At 53.4% G+C, this 14,954-nt stretch overlaps 1 pseudogene; it reads left to right on the forward strand.

Moving 5' to 3' along the window:
* Nucleotides 1-2,185: 2,185 nt before the first annotated feature.
* Nucleotides 2,186-13,597, forward strand: LOC129531495 (carboxylesterase 3-like; annotated as a pseudogene).
* Nucleotides 13,598-14,954: the final 1,357 nt, after the last annotated feature.

A 14,954-nucleotide genomic window follows, 5' to 3' on the forward strand; every position in this document is an offset into this window, starting at 1 on the left:
GCCACGGGCATAAGGGGTGGTGTTCCAAAAGGGTGGTTTGTCCAGGGAGGCCAGCGTTCCAGGGACAGGGAGTTTTGCCATATCTCATTCCCGGCTTCCTCTTGCAGACTGTATGGTGTTGTGGCTTCATTTCTCAGAGAAGAGCCGTGAAAAGACTCAAGCATCTTCTGTGACGTGGGTGCGCTGCTCTCCTGTGGGACAAAGAGCTCCTGTGGGGCTCGTGTCTTTGTCTGCAGTGTGTTCATCTTGATCCTAGAAAAGAGGCCGCTCAGGATGGGGATGAGACTTCAATTGCTCCTTGACCGAAGCATCCCCTCACGTGGGCCAGACTTTCACACACCCAAAGCGGATGCGCGGCGGCGAAAAGCATTGACAACCAGCCTCATGAAACAGGTAGAGACGCAGAAAGAGGCTGAGCAAAGACAATCCGCCATGCGAGAAACCGCTTTGTGGCGCACAGGGCATATGCAGCCAAAGACACACACGCACACGGGCACACACACACAAACCCACAGAGTGGGAAAGAAACACACAGACTGAGAGACAGAGAGAGAAGAGAAAATGGGAGACACACACACAGACACATACACACACACACACACACACACACACAGAGTCACAGCAGAGGCATTGAAACACACACCCCCAGGCAACCCCTGAGGCTGCGGGGTTCTGCTCTGGAGGAGAACGACCCTCGGGTAAGAGAGCAGCCCAGGGGCACGCAGGCCCACCCGTCCTCGAGATCGCGGATGGCGGCAACACTTTTGGGGAGACTCACCCCAACCAACACCGTCCGTGCAGGCCTGAGGCTGGGATCCCGTGCTGCTTCCCCCGTCTCCGCCCTGGAGACAGATGCCCTGCAGATCCCCGCCCCGGTCAAGAGCAGGCTTCCATCAGTTCTGTTTCCCAGCCTCTCCTCTGCTCAGGCTTCCATAAGTTCCGGTTCCAAGCTCCTCCCTCCTCTCCCCTCCCCTCCCTCCCTCCCTCTCTCTCTTTCTTTCTTTCTCTCTCTATTTTTCTTTTTTCTCTCTTTTTGTTTCTTTCTCTTTTTCTTTCTGTCTCTTTTTCTTTCTCTCTCTCCTTTCTCTCTCTCCTTTCTTTCTTCTCTCTCTCTCTTTCTCTCTTTCTTTGTCTTGCTCTATAGCCTAGCCTAGAGTGCAGTGGCATTATCACAGCTCACTGCAGTCTCGACAACCTGGGCTCAAGTGATACTCTCACCTCAGCCTCCCAAGTAGCTGGGACCACAGGCATGCACCATCACACCTGGCTAATTTTTTATTTTTTTCTAGAGACGTGTCTCCCTGTGTTGCCCAGGCTGGTCTCAAATGCCTGGGCTCAAGCGATCTTCCTGCCCCATCCTCCTAAAGCACTGGTATTACAGGTATGAGCCACCACACCCAGTCCCAAGCCTCATGTTTTCACACACACACTCACACACACATGCAAACATGTACCTTCACTTCAATGCTATGTGGTGGGTCCTATTATCATCACTGTTTTATTTTCTTTCACATTTTAACATGAGATTTGGAGGGGACAAAACATCCAAACCATATCAAGCCCTCACCTCAGGCCAGGTTGCCCACTCAGAGTGGCACCCCAGGGTCACTGGCCACCACATCCTAGGGTCAGTGATGTGGTCATCTTGGGATGAACGCACAGGATTTCATGGAGATCACCAAGTCAGGAGAGCTGGAATTTGAAAACAGTGGGTCGGGGAGGGCTGTCATATCAACCAGGCCTCTGCAGGGCACTCGTCTAGCCCTGCCTCTGGCTCAGCCTGATCATGGGGCTGGCCACCAGCTAGGTGGCGCTGTCCTTGGAGGTTCTATATCACAGCCCTTTAGAGATCGGTGGTGCTGAAGGGCAGGGATCTTATTCCACCTTCTGAAGCTTCTGTCGAACCAGTTGTAAGGAGAATGGAGAGAGCAGTGAGAGTGGAGTCCAGGGTCCTGGTCAGGGTGGTCTGTCTGCTCCTGCCATGCCCTGCCACAGCCACTGGTAAGACACACCTGCTGGGCCTGCAGAGGGACTTGCTGTGGAGGAGTCAAGAGTGAGACAGGGACAGGGAGCAGTGGGCAGACCGCTCAGGAAAGAGTCCTGTTTGGAGGCAGACCAGGGGTTGTGCATTCTCTCTGGGCAGGCGCTCTGCTCTTGCTATATTTGTTTCGTTGTTTTTGTTGTTGTTGTTTGAGACAGAGTTTTGCTCTTGTTACCCAGGCTGGAGTGCAATGGTGCCATCTCGGCTCACTACAACCTCCTCCTCCTGGATTCAAGCGATTCTCCTGCCTCAGCCTCCTGAGTAGCTGGGATTACAGGCACCTGCCACCATGGCCGGCTAATTTTTGTATTTTTAGCAGAGATGGGGTTTCACCACGTGGGCCAGGCTGGTCTCAAACTCCTGACCTCAGGTGACCCACCTGCCTCGGCCTCCCAAATTGCTGGGATTACAGGCATAAGCCACTGCACCCGGTCTACTCTTGCTTTCTTGAATGATCGCCAAGGGTAGCCCTGCCAGGGGCCATGATTGTCTTTATGGTTTTTTGTTTGTTTGGAGACAGTCCCGCTGTGTCACGCAGACTGGAGTGCAGTGGCGTGATCTCAGCTCACTGCAACTTCCACCTCCCAGGTTCAAGCCATTCTTCTGCCTCAGCCTCCTGAGTAGCTGGGATTACAGGCACCTGCCACAATGGCCGGCTAATTTTTGTATTTTTAGCAGAGATGGGGTTTCACCATGTTGGCCAAGCTGGTCTCAAACTCCTGACCTCAGGTGACCCACCTGCCTCGGCCTCCCAAAGTGCTGAGATTACAGGTGTGAGCCACCGCACCTGGCCTGTCTTTATGTCTTAAGGGGGCCTGAGATTTGTTTTAATGAAGTATAGTAAGACAAGCAGATATGCAAATGACTATCATGAGGGAAGGAGTTTGCTTGTAGTTCCCTGTGAACAGGAAGCAGGCCATGCCACACAGGGCCACAGAGGGAAGCACCAGGTGGCATCGGCCAGGAGGCAGAGGGAGCAGGGGGAAAATGTGGGCAAGCCCCTTTGCCACGGTTGCCGCGGGAAGGAATAGGCAAGGCAGGCTAAAGAGGTTTACGATTGGCAGCATGCTCTGGGGAAAGGGGCTGTCCCCAGCCAGCTTCCTGGTACCTGGCTCTGTGGTGATTATGGCTAGTGGATGGCAGGCAGCCAGGAGCTCAGAGCTGTATAAAGGCGGTGGTTGGGTATGGCTCTGGACTGGTTTGCCTTTGCTCCCTAGAGAGTTGCCTGCCAGTTCCAACTCCCCAGAGAGCTGCCTCCTATCTCTAGGAATTGTCTAGCCTGGGAGAGGGAGTCCTCCAGTCTTAGTCTGTTTGTGTTGTTGTAAAAGAATACAGGAAGCTGGGTAACTCATAAAGAAAAGAAGTTTAATTAGCCCACAGTTCTGCAGGCCATACAAGAAACATGGTGCCAGCTGGGCATGATGGCTCACACCTGTAATCCCAGCACTTGGGGAGGCTGAGGCGAAAGGATTGCTTGAGCCCAGGAGTTTGAGACCAGACTGGGCAACATAATGAGACCCCATCTCTATTTTTTAAGAAATAACTCAGGGCTGGGCATGATGGCTCATGCCTGTAATGCCAGCACTTTGGGAGCCCCAGGTGGATGGATTACTTGAGGTCAGGAGTTCGAGACCAGCCTGGCCAACATGATGAAACCCTGTCTCTACTAAAAATACAAAAATTAGCCAGGCGTTGTGGTGCACACCTGTAATCCCAGCTATTTGGGAGGCTGAGACCCTGGAGTCGCTTGAACCCGGGAGTCAGAGGTTGCAGTGAGCCAAGATCATGCCACTGCACTCCAGCTTGGTCAACAGAGCTAGACCCTGTCTCAAACACAAAAAATAAAAACAAAGAAATGGGCAAGTGGCTGGCTCCAAGGCTCAAGGCCCTAGTGGCAGGCCCGGTCTGGCCAGGAGTGGAGTGGTAGTGACTCTCGGGCAGGCAGGGAGGAGGAAGTTGGGCGTCAACCTAAGACCAGGCTCACCGGATTGCTGGGAAGGTTACCAAGATGCTGTGTGGTAAGTACTGAGAACAGCCTGAGGGTTTGTCTTTCACTCCTTCCCCTCATGGGGGCTGCAAACTCACCCCGTGGCCTTTCTGTCCTTCCCTCAGGGCCCGAAGTTGCTCAGCCTGAAGTAGACACCACCCTGGGTTGTGTGCGAGGCCGGCAGGTGGGCGTGAAGGGCACAGACCGCCTTGTGAATGTCTTTCTGGGCATTCCATTTGCACAGCCGCCACTGGGGCCTAACCGGTTCTCAGCCCCATGCCCAGCACAGCCCTGGCAGGGTGTGCGGGATGCCAGCACTGCGCCCCCAATGTGAGTAGTGCTGGTGGAGGCAGGCAAACAGGCAGGTTGCAGGAGAATCCTGCTGCTGGGGCTTGTGGGGCTGAACAGCTGGACCTCAGGCCCACCCTTGGCCACAGGTGCCTACAAGACGTGAAGAGCATGAACAACAGCAGATTTGTCCTCAACAGAAAACAGCAGATCTTCTCTGTTTCAGAGGACTGCCTGGTGCTCAACATCTATAGCCCAGCTGAGGCCCCCGCAGGGGCCGGTAGGCCAGTAGGCACCCCAGAGGGCCCTGTCCACCTGATCCAGCTCCCCTATGCCCACCTGTCCCCTCCCCGTCCCTGTTTCCAAAGCACCCTAGAGGTCCTGAGACTGCCCTGGGCTGGCAGGTGGGCAGCTAAGGTCTCAGGAGCTTGGGAGTCAGTGCCCCATGGCCACCTCTGCAGGTCATGGTATGGGTCCATGGAGGCGCTCTGATAACTGGCACTGCCACCTCCTACAATGGATCAGCCCTGGCTGCCTATGGGGATGTGGTGGTGGTTACAGTCCAGTACCGCCTTGGGGTCCTTGGCTTCTTCAGGTGAGATGACAGGCCTGGCCAGAGCACTGCCTGCACCGGGGAGAGGCCAGCTCACCAGAGCAACTGGGGATCTAGGCTGGGGTCCGGAACCTGAATGGAGGGCCGCTTACCCATGCTGTCTGGGGCAGAGAAGGGCACCCCCCAAGCCTCCACCCTGGGAGAGGGGTCCAGCCAAAGCCAGAATTATACAGTGAACTTGGTCCCTTGGACAGAGGGCATTGATTCCTGGGCTGAAGCCCAGGTTCCAGCAGGATATGGGACAAAGAGCAACAGGCTGTGGAGATGCCAACCACGGCTCCCAGACCGGCCAGACCTGGGGAGCAGAGAAAGGTCTGGCATCCTGGTGGCTAATTCAAAGCAAACCTGCAGAGGCTGGCGAGGAGCCAGGCTGAACTAACCATTGCCCCAACACTGCCCCCAGCACTGGAGATGAGCATGCACCTGGCAACCAGGGCTTCCTAGATGTGGTAGCTGCTTTGCGCTGGGTGCAAGGAAACATCACCCCGTTTGGGGGTGACCTCAACTGTGTCACCGTCTTTGGTGGATCTGCCAGTGGAAGCATCATCTCTGGCCTGGTAAGTCACCATAGGGGGCTAGCGATGGTGGCCAGGAGGGCTCCGGTGGTCTCAGAACTCCCAGCTCCTCTGCCCTCCTCTGACAGCCACCTACTCTCTCCAATGCACCCAGGTCCTGTCCCCGATGGCTGCAGGGCTGTTCCACAGAGCCATCACACAGAGTGGGGTCATCACCACCCCAGGGATCATCGAGTCTCACCCCTGACCCCTAGCTCAGGTCTGCATTTCCTTCCCTCTCTTACTGTATGTGTGCCTCCCATACCCCACTCTGTGCTGGCCCTGGGGTCTCAGAGTAGCGGGGGTTGCCGGCAGGGAGCTCCCTGTTAGCAAAGAGGAGCCCAATAAGATGAAAGAGCATCAGAGGAAACAACTGCTGCATTCCAGCATGTTGGCAGTCAGGGAGGGCTTCCTGAAGGAGGCCACCCTGAAGCATATCATCGTTGGTCCTTTCTCCAGGGTGGGGGAGCACCCCTCTCTGCCCCAGGCAGCATGGTGGAGGGGGTCTCCATTGCCAGCCACCTGCTGCCTGAGAGCTCTCCATTCAGGCTTCAGATCCCCACCCTACATCCTCATTGTAAGGCCTTGTGAAGAGAATCCAGGGGAGGTAAGTCACAGTGGGAACTGCACCTGCAAAGGCTGCAGGTGTGGGAGAGAGTGACAGGTCCTGCAGCAGCAAGCTCGCAGGTTAGGGAACAGGGCAGGAAGTGAAGGTGCTGGAGAAGTGGGGGCCATGCCTGGGAATCTGGACTTTATCCAGAGGGCAGGAAGAAGTTGGGCAATGACAAGGTTGAGCTACTTGGAGTAGAAGGTGGGTTGGAGGGAGCTGTCCTGAAGATCAAGAGGCCAGTGAAATGATCAGGGCAGAGTCCAGGAGAAAGAGACAGGATGGAATAGGGATAGAGCCACTGCGGGGAGAGGGGGCAAATGTGAGCAGGATTTGGAAGGCTGGGTCAGTTCCCTCACTTGGCCCCAGATGGTGGCCAATGCAGAGTGGGCTGGGCATTGTAACCACTGGGTACAAGATGATTCTGGAACCTCTGCGTGGGCATGTTGACTCTTGTATGGACAACAGCATCCACCTCTCAACCTCCCTAACCCATCCTCTCCCCGTGGCCAGGAGAGATTTTCTCAACCACAGACTTGAGGTCATTCCCTGTCTCTCCTCTGTCCAAAGAAAAACAGCGCAAGGCTGAGGCGGGCGGATCACAAGGTCAGGAGATCGAGGCAATCCTGGCTAACATGGTGAAAACCCATCTCTACTAAAAATACAAAAAATTAGCCGGGCGTGGTGGTAGGTGCCTGTAGTCCCATCTACTCAGGAGGCTGAGGCAGGAGAACGGCATGAACCCGGGAGGCAGAGCTTGTGGTGAGCTGAGATCACGCCACTGCACTCCAGCCTGGGTGACACAGAGAGAGTCGGTCTCAAAAAAAAAAATCAATAAAAGATAATGACACTATTCTTAGAGGGCAGTGAGGACTCAGTGCCCCCATTCCCCCAGATAATAAAGTTATGGTATAATAGGGGATGCAAGGGGGCCCTTGGGACCACCCAAGCTGACAGGCAGGGCAGCCTTCTCAGGAGTGGTGGCAAGTCTATGACCAGTCTCGGGGCCGATCTGTGACATCACGTCCAGCTGTCCTACAGTTGCACCATCTCTGTGGGAGGCAGAAGGCTGCAAGGTGGGGCTGAGTGGCTGAGAGGGAGACATGCCTCTTTCATTTGTCCCCAGAAAATCACAAACACCTTGGCCTGCAGCTCCAGCTCCCTGGCTGAGACGGTGCAGTGCCTTCGGCAGAAGGAAGGAGAAGAGCTGGTCCTTAGCAAGAAGCTGGTATGGCCACCCTTTTGGGGATGGTGCCAGGCAATGGCACAGAGGGGGTTCTATCCATCCCTTGCAGGAGCAGAGGGGCAGTCTACTCCCAGGTGGGGCTGGGGACAGCAGCTCATGAGGGGAAGGGGCTGAGGGCTTGGAGACAGAAATGGAGGGCCATCTCCATCCCTACAGCAGGCTTGTCTTCTAGGAAAGACACTGGAAACATCTGTTGCCCTGATCTCCCAGTTGCCCCGACCCCCTTAGCCCTGGTGATCTCCATCCCTTCACTTTCCCTCCAGGCTCAGCCACTCAGGCCTGCAGCTTAGTGGCTCCTGGGGTCCTAGCCTTTGAGGCTTGATCTTAACTTGGGAGCCTCCTGCATTGCTTTCTCCTGCAGAAAATTACTATCTATCCTCTCACCGTTGATGGCACTGTCTTCCCCAAAAGCCCCAAGGAACTCCTGAAGGAGAAGCCCTTCCACTCTGTGCCCTTCCTCATGGGTGTCAACAACCATGAGTTCAGCTGGCTCATCCCCAGGGTGAGTTGCTCCCGCCCCTGTGCCCTTCAAGGCCCTGCCCCAGCCAGTACCTCCCACCCCAGCATCAACACTACAGCCTTGTGAACCGAGCACTCCCGTTACTCCCATTTGATACGTGAGAAAGCAGAGGCCCAGAAAGGTTTGAGGGACTTGCCCAAGGTCACCCAGCTTTGTTTTGTTGTGTTGTTGTTGTTGTTTTGTTTTGTTTTGTCTTGTTTTTGTTTGTTTGTTTGTTTGTTTTTGAGACAGAGTCTCACTCTGTCGCCCAGGCTGGAGTGCAGTGGTACGATCTCAGCTCACTTCAACCTCCACCTCCTGGGTTCAAGAGTTTCTCCTGCCTCAGCCTCCCAAGCAGCTGGGATTACAGGCACATGCCACCACACCCGGCTAATTTTTGTATTTTTATAGAGATGAGGTTTCACCACGTTGGCCAGGCTGGTCTCGAACTCCTGACCTCAAGTAATCTGCCTGCTTTGGCCTTCTGAAGTGTTGGGATTACATGCATGGGCCACTTCAATAAAGCAAATGTTTTCTTTTGGGGAACCAGGCTTTTGCACAAACTGGCCTTCTGGGCAGTGCTGATCTGGGCAGCATATTCCTGCCTTGGCGTCTGGTTTATACATCAGGCTCTTTGAGACTGGTTACTGTGACTCTGTGCCAGAGCAATTGACTAAGACTCTCAGGTTTTAGATATGAAGCCACCGGGGACCTCATGAGCCAAGTCCCTTCCAGTCCTTTCCAGGTGCATAGAACTTCCCACAAGAGTCAGCACTGTGCTTTCATCCCAAGCATCTTGTTTCTGTCATTCTTATTCTTCTACCCATCTTCACAGCAATCATTTTCTTCACTTTTCTTTTTTTTTTTTTTTCGTCTTGGCCCATTGCACACCCTAAGACAAAGCAATCCATTTTTGTTGTTGTTGTTGTTTGTGTGTTTGTTTTTTGAGACAGAGTATCGATCCATCATCCAGGCTGCAGTGCAGCAGCGCCATCATGACTCACTACTGCCTCAGCCTCTCAGGCCTGAGCAATCCTCCCAGCTTCCTGAGTAGCTGGGGCCTCAGGTCTGTGCCACCACACTCTGCTAACTTTTTTTTTTTTTTTCCGTGTACAGGCAGGTCTCCCTCTGTTGCCCAAGCTGGTCTAGAGCACCTGGCCTCAAGCAATCCTCTTGCCTCAACCTCCCACAATGCTGGGATTACAGGCATGAGCCATAGCACCCAGCCAGTAACCACTTTTAATGGCTGCAAATCTTCCACAAATGGAGCATCTCATTACATTGTTCTTTCATCTTGGCAATTGGGCATCTTCTAGTTTTTTTGTTTGTTTGTTTGTTTTGTTTTTGAGATGGAGTTTTGCTCTTGTTGCCAAGGCTGGAGTGCAATGGCGTGATCTTAGCTCACCACACGGCAACCTCTGCCTCCCGGGTTCAAGCTATTCTCCTGCCTCAGCCTCCTGAGTAGCTGGGATTACAGGCATCTGCCACCATGCCTGGCTAATTTTTTGTATTTTTTTTTAGTAGAGATGGGGTTTCTCCATGTTGGTCAGGAACTCTTGAACTCAGGTGATCCACCAGCCTTGGCCTCCCAAAGTGCTGGGATTACAGGCATGAGGCCACACCCGGCCCTGGCAACTTCTAGTTTTTACCACTGAGGCTAATAACGCAGTGAATGTCTTCATATCCATGGCTTTTGTCCTCTGAGTTAGCCCTTTGGAATCAATCCCCTCATATTGGTCCCTTGGTATGTGAGACAGAGGCTCATGCAATCTTGACATTCAAAGACAAAGCTTAAGCCAGGTGTGGTGGCTCATACCTGTAATCCCAGCACTTAGGGAGGCTGAGGTGGGTGGGTCACTTGAAGTCAGGTGTTTGAGACCAGCCTAGCCAACATGGTGAAACCCCATCTGTACTAAAAATACAAAAATTAGCTGGGCGTGGTGGTGCATGCCTGTAATCCCAGCTACTCAGGAGACTGAGGCACGAGAATCACTTGAACCCAGGAGGCAGAGGCTGCAGTGAGCCGAGACTGTGCCACTATACTCCAGCCTGGGTGACAGAGTGAGACACTGTCTCACAAAAGACAAAGCTTGTAAAAGTTTTCAGGTCAATGCCCTCGACTCTGGCAGGCAGCCTTTACCCCACACCATCAACTTACAGTTGTATGAGTGAAACCAAGGGAACCCCAACCTGGCTGTGCCCCAGGACCTGGGGAGATCTGCCTGGTGTGGAAGGCTGTGCCCAGGACTTGTTGCTGAGAATGTTTCTTAGAAGTTGGGTGACTCAGGCTGGGCCCGGTGGCTCATGCCTTTAATCCCAGCACTTTCGGAGGCCAAGGCAGGTGGATCACCCAAGGCCAGGAGTGTGAGACCAGCCTGGCCAACATGGCAAAACCCCACCTCTACTAAAAATACAAAAATTAGCCAGGCACGGTGGTGCATGTCTGCGGTCCCAGCTACTTGGGAGGCTGACACAGGAGAATAGCTTGAACCCAGGAGGTGGAGTTTGCGGTGAGCCGAGATTGCGCCACTGCACTCCAGCCTGGGCAACGGAGTGAGTCTCTGTCTCAAAAAAAAAAATGTTGAAGAAATTCTTTCATTCTCTACAGTTGCCTTTAACCACTTACCTGTTGTATTTGGGGCTGCTCTCCCCACCCACACCCACCACCTCCCACCAATTGGAGGTTTATCTTTTTGGGTCTGTGGACTTTTCGGCCCCATTTTGGCCAAGTGCTCCATGATGAGTTTCTGGCCTCAGGACTGTGAACACTCTCTTGCCCAGGGCTGGGAGTCGGGGTGAGCCGGAGTTCAGGCTCCACTGAGAGGGCCTTGGTGTCCACACAGGGCTTGGGTCTCCTGGATACAATGGAACAGATGAGCCGGGAGGACATGCTGGCCATCTCAACACCCGTCTTGACCAGTCTGGTGAGACAAGAGGCAGAAGGGAGGAGGCTAGTGGGTATCCTGTCCAACAGCACAGTCTCTGCTCCTACTTCCGACACCCACAGCTATCCACCTACCACCAAGCCCCTTTGTCTAACTGATTAATTTTACTTCCACTCCAGAATCTCCTTAGATATGAGCCAGTGTGGTTCTCAAAGGAAAACCATCATCACCATCATCGTCAACGTGAAACTGCCCGTTAATGAGCACATATTACGTGCCAGGGACTATGGTGCACTGAGCGCCGGGAGAGGGATTCATCTCCTTCAATCCTCATTGCAACTCTTTTATCTTTTCTTTTCTTTCTTTTTTATTTTATTTTAATTTTTTTTTTTTTTTTTTTTTTTTTGAGACAGAGTCTTGCTCTGTCGCCAAGGCTGGAGTGCAGTGGCCCAATCTCGGCTCACTGCAACATCCACCTCCCTCATTCAAGCGATTCTCCTGCCTCAGCCTCCCGAGTAGCTGGGATTACAGGCGCCTGCCACCATTCCCAGCTAATTTTTGTATTTTAGTAGAGACAGGGTTTCACCATGTTGGCCAGGCTGGTCTCACACTCCTGACCTCAGCTGATTCACCCGCCTCGGCCTCCCAAAGTGCTGGGATTGCAGGCGTGGAGCCACCGTGCCCGGCACTGCAACTCTTTACAGAGGAATTTTCACTAGCCCCATTTTACACATGAGGAAACTGAGGCTTGAGGTGTCATGGTGAGGAAGAGGCAGAGGCAGAGTTTAAGCCAGTTCTGTCTGACCCCAGAGCCTCAGCTGTCACACTTGGAGCTAGATAGACCTGGGGCCAAATCCCAGCCCTGGGCACTTGCCCAGTTATCCTATCCCCTCTAAGCCCATCTCTTCATCTACACATGGGGATGATACTGCCCACTCGCCTGGGCTGTTGTAAGGAGACTAGACATTGCATTTGAAGAGTCTACCTGGGATCTCAATACCAGGGGCTGTTCAATCTCTGTACATTTCCCTTCTTTGGAAGCCCCAGAACCCTTCCCATTCACACAATCTCATCACTGCCCTCTGGAGCTGAGAGGAGCCCCTATCATTTCTGCTCACACTTACTTCCCAGTTAACTTCAACCAAGCACCTGCTTCCAGGCCAGACCCTTTGCTGGGGACTTCACATAGGCTGCCAGGCAGAGACTGACTTTCAGAGAGGTTTAGCCACCTGTCTGAGATCACACAGCCAAGCAGTGGTTGCAGAGCTAAGATTTGACTCCAAACCTGAGCTTATGCCAAGGTGACCTTGGGAAAGATACCTATCCACTCTGAGCCTCAGTTTCCTCCTTTGTAAAATGGAAATAATAATATAATCTAATCTATTAATTCTATTAATACAGAATCTAATCTATTGTGATGGGGATTCAATAAATGATGACACTGGCCAGGCACGGTGGGTGGCTCAAGCTTGTGATCCCAGTACTTTGGGAGAAGTGGGAGGATTGCTTGAGCCCAGGAGTTCAAGACCAGCCTGGGCAACATATTGACCCCAATCTCTACACAAATTGTTTGAAAATTAGCCGGGCATGGTGGTACACACCTGTAGTCCCAGATACTTGGGAAGCTGAAGTGGGAAGATCACTTGAGCGTGGGAGTCTCAGGCTGCAGTGAGCTGTGATCATGCCACTGCACTCCAGCACGGTCGACAGTCAGACCATTTCAGAGATTAAAATAAAAATATTAAATTAAATTAAAATGATGACACAAAGCACAGAGAATGGTGCCTGTCACCTAGCAAGCACTCAGTAAATGTTTGCAGCTAGTCATTTTATCATCATCATCATCATCATCATCATCATCATCATCATGGAAATTGGTGTTATTATGAGCATGTGCTGCCAAAGGCAGCATCGAATCAGGCCATGAGTGCCTAACTCCCATCCCATCCTTTCTTTGTAGATTCTGGAAGCCCTGTGTTTTTCTATGAGTTCCAGCATCGACCCAGTTCTTTTGTGAAGATCAAACCCGCCTGGGTGAAGGCTGATCATGCGGCTGAGGGTGCTTTTGTGTTTGGAGGTCCCTTCCTCATGGATTAGAGCTCCCGCCTGGGTGAGGACAGACAGACAGACATGTGATCCCTAGGCTGCCAGACTCCAAGGGGCCTGGGAAGGGCTTGTGGGAACACGGGTCTCCAGTCAGCACTGAGGATTCTTGGGTCCCTTCCAGGTCCCACCTGACTCTCGTTCAGTTCTGTCCCTCTCACCTTTCCAGCCTTTCCAGAGGCCACAGAGGAGGAGAAGCAGCTAACCCTCACCATGATGGCTCAGTGGACCCACTTTGCCTGGACAGGGTGAGTGAGTGACAGGGCATAGCTCGCTTTGGGCCTGGGATGCTCAGGTCAGCCCCTCTGGGGGACAGCACAGGAAGCCTTGGTCCTCATTCATTCCTCCCACCCAGGGACCCCAATAGCAAGGGTCTGCCTCCTTGGCCCCAATTCAACCAGGCGGAACAATATCTGGAGATCAACCCAGTGCCACGGGCCGGACAGAAGTTCAGGGAGGCCTGGATGCAGTTCTGGTCAGAGACGCTGCCCAGCAAGATACAACAGTGGCACCAGAAATAGAAGAACAGGAAGGCCCAGGAAGACCTTTGAGGCCAGTCCTGAACCTTCTTGGCTGGGGCAAACCACTCTTCAAGTGGTGGCAGAGTCCCAGCAGGGCAGCCCGCCTCTCCCCCTGCTGAGACTTTAATCTCAACCAGCCCCACATGGAGTCATGTTCCTTAAAGCGTCGGCCGCTCTGTGACTGGCATTATGCTCTTTTGAAATGTCATAAGGCTGCCTCCCACCTCTGGGCCATTGTACAAGTTCTTCCCTCTCCCTGAAGTGCCTTTCCTGCTTTCGTCGTGGTAGGTTCTAGCACACTCCTCTAGCTTCCTGGAGGACTCACTCCCTCAGGAAGCCTTCCCTGCTTTCTCTGGGCTGTGCAGCCCCGAGTCTGCATCCATTAGAGCACAGTCCACCCGAGGCTAGCACTGTGTCTGTGTCTGTCTCCCCGTCAGAGGAGCTCTCTGAAAGTGGGGATTAGCCTAACCCCACTCTGTCACCCACACCAGGATCGGGTGGGACCTGGAGTTAGGGGATGTTTGCTGAGTGAGTGAGTGAAACACAGAGTATGGGAATGGCAGCTGCTGAACTTGAACCCAGAGCCTTCAGGTGTCAAAGCCATACTGAGGCCCCCACTGACATTGTCCACCCTGGCCAGAAGGGTGCATGCCAATGGCAGAGACCTGGGATGGGAGAAGTCCTCGGGCACCAGGGGATCCAGCCTAGACCAGACCTTAGCCCCTGACTAAGGCCTCGGACTAGGGTGGGAGGGATCTCCTCCTCTCTGCTGCCTAGTCCTGGCCCCTGCACAAGACAACAGAATCCAGCAGGGCCATGAGTGTCACCCAGACCTGACCCTCACCAATTCCAGCCCTGACCCTCAGGACGCTGGATGCCAGCTCCCAGCCCCAAGTGCCGGGTCCTCCCTCCCTTCCCGGCTTGGGGAGACCAGTTTCTGGGGAGCTCAGCACAGCTCCAAGAGCACCCACCAAGACACAGCAGGACAGGCCAGGGGAGGACATCTGGACAAGGGCATCAGTTGGGCTATTGTCACAGAGGAAAGAAGAGACCCAGCCACTCGGGCTGCAAAAGGTGAAAAGCACCAAGAGATTTTCAGAGTGGGAGTAAACATTTCTTGCTTTGAGGATCAATGTACCACTACCTTAAAACACCTGGGTTTGTTTTTGTTTTTCTTTTAGAGACAGGGTGCACTCTGCTGTGCATGCTGGACTGCAGTGGCACCATTGTAGCTCTCTGCAGCCTTGAACTCCTCGAACTCACTGCAGCCTCAAACTCGATCAAGCGATTCTCCCACCTCAGCCTCCCAAGTAGCTGGGACTACAGGCGAGTGTCGCCATGCCTGGATAATTTTTTGTTTTTGTAGGGACAGGGTCTCACCATGTTGCCCAGACTGGCCTCAAACTCCTGGCCTCAAATGATCTTCCAAAACACTGGGCTCGGCCTTCCAAAAGGCTCGGCCTTCCAAAATACTGGGATTGCAGGTGTGACCCACTGTGCCCAGCCAACACCTGGATTTCAGCATATATCCCAGAGTCTTCCCTGCCCCCGTTACGCCATCCTACCAGCTCCAGTCCCACAAATGCCCTTCCTCAGTCAGACTGAGCTGC

The sequence above is a fragment of the Gorilla gorilla genome, chromosome 12, assembly GCF_029281585.2.
Source record: "Gorilla gorilla gorilla isolate KB3781 chromosome 12, NHGRI_mGorGor1-v2.1_pri, whole genome shotgun sequence".
Lineage (NCBI taxonomy): Eukaryota > Metazoa > Chordata > Mammalia > Primates > Hominidae > Gorilla > Gorilla gorilla.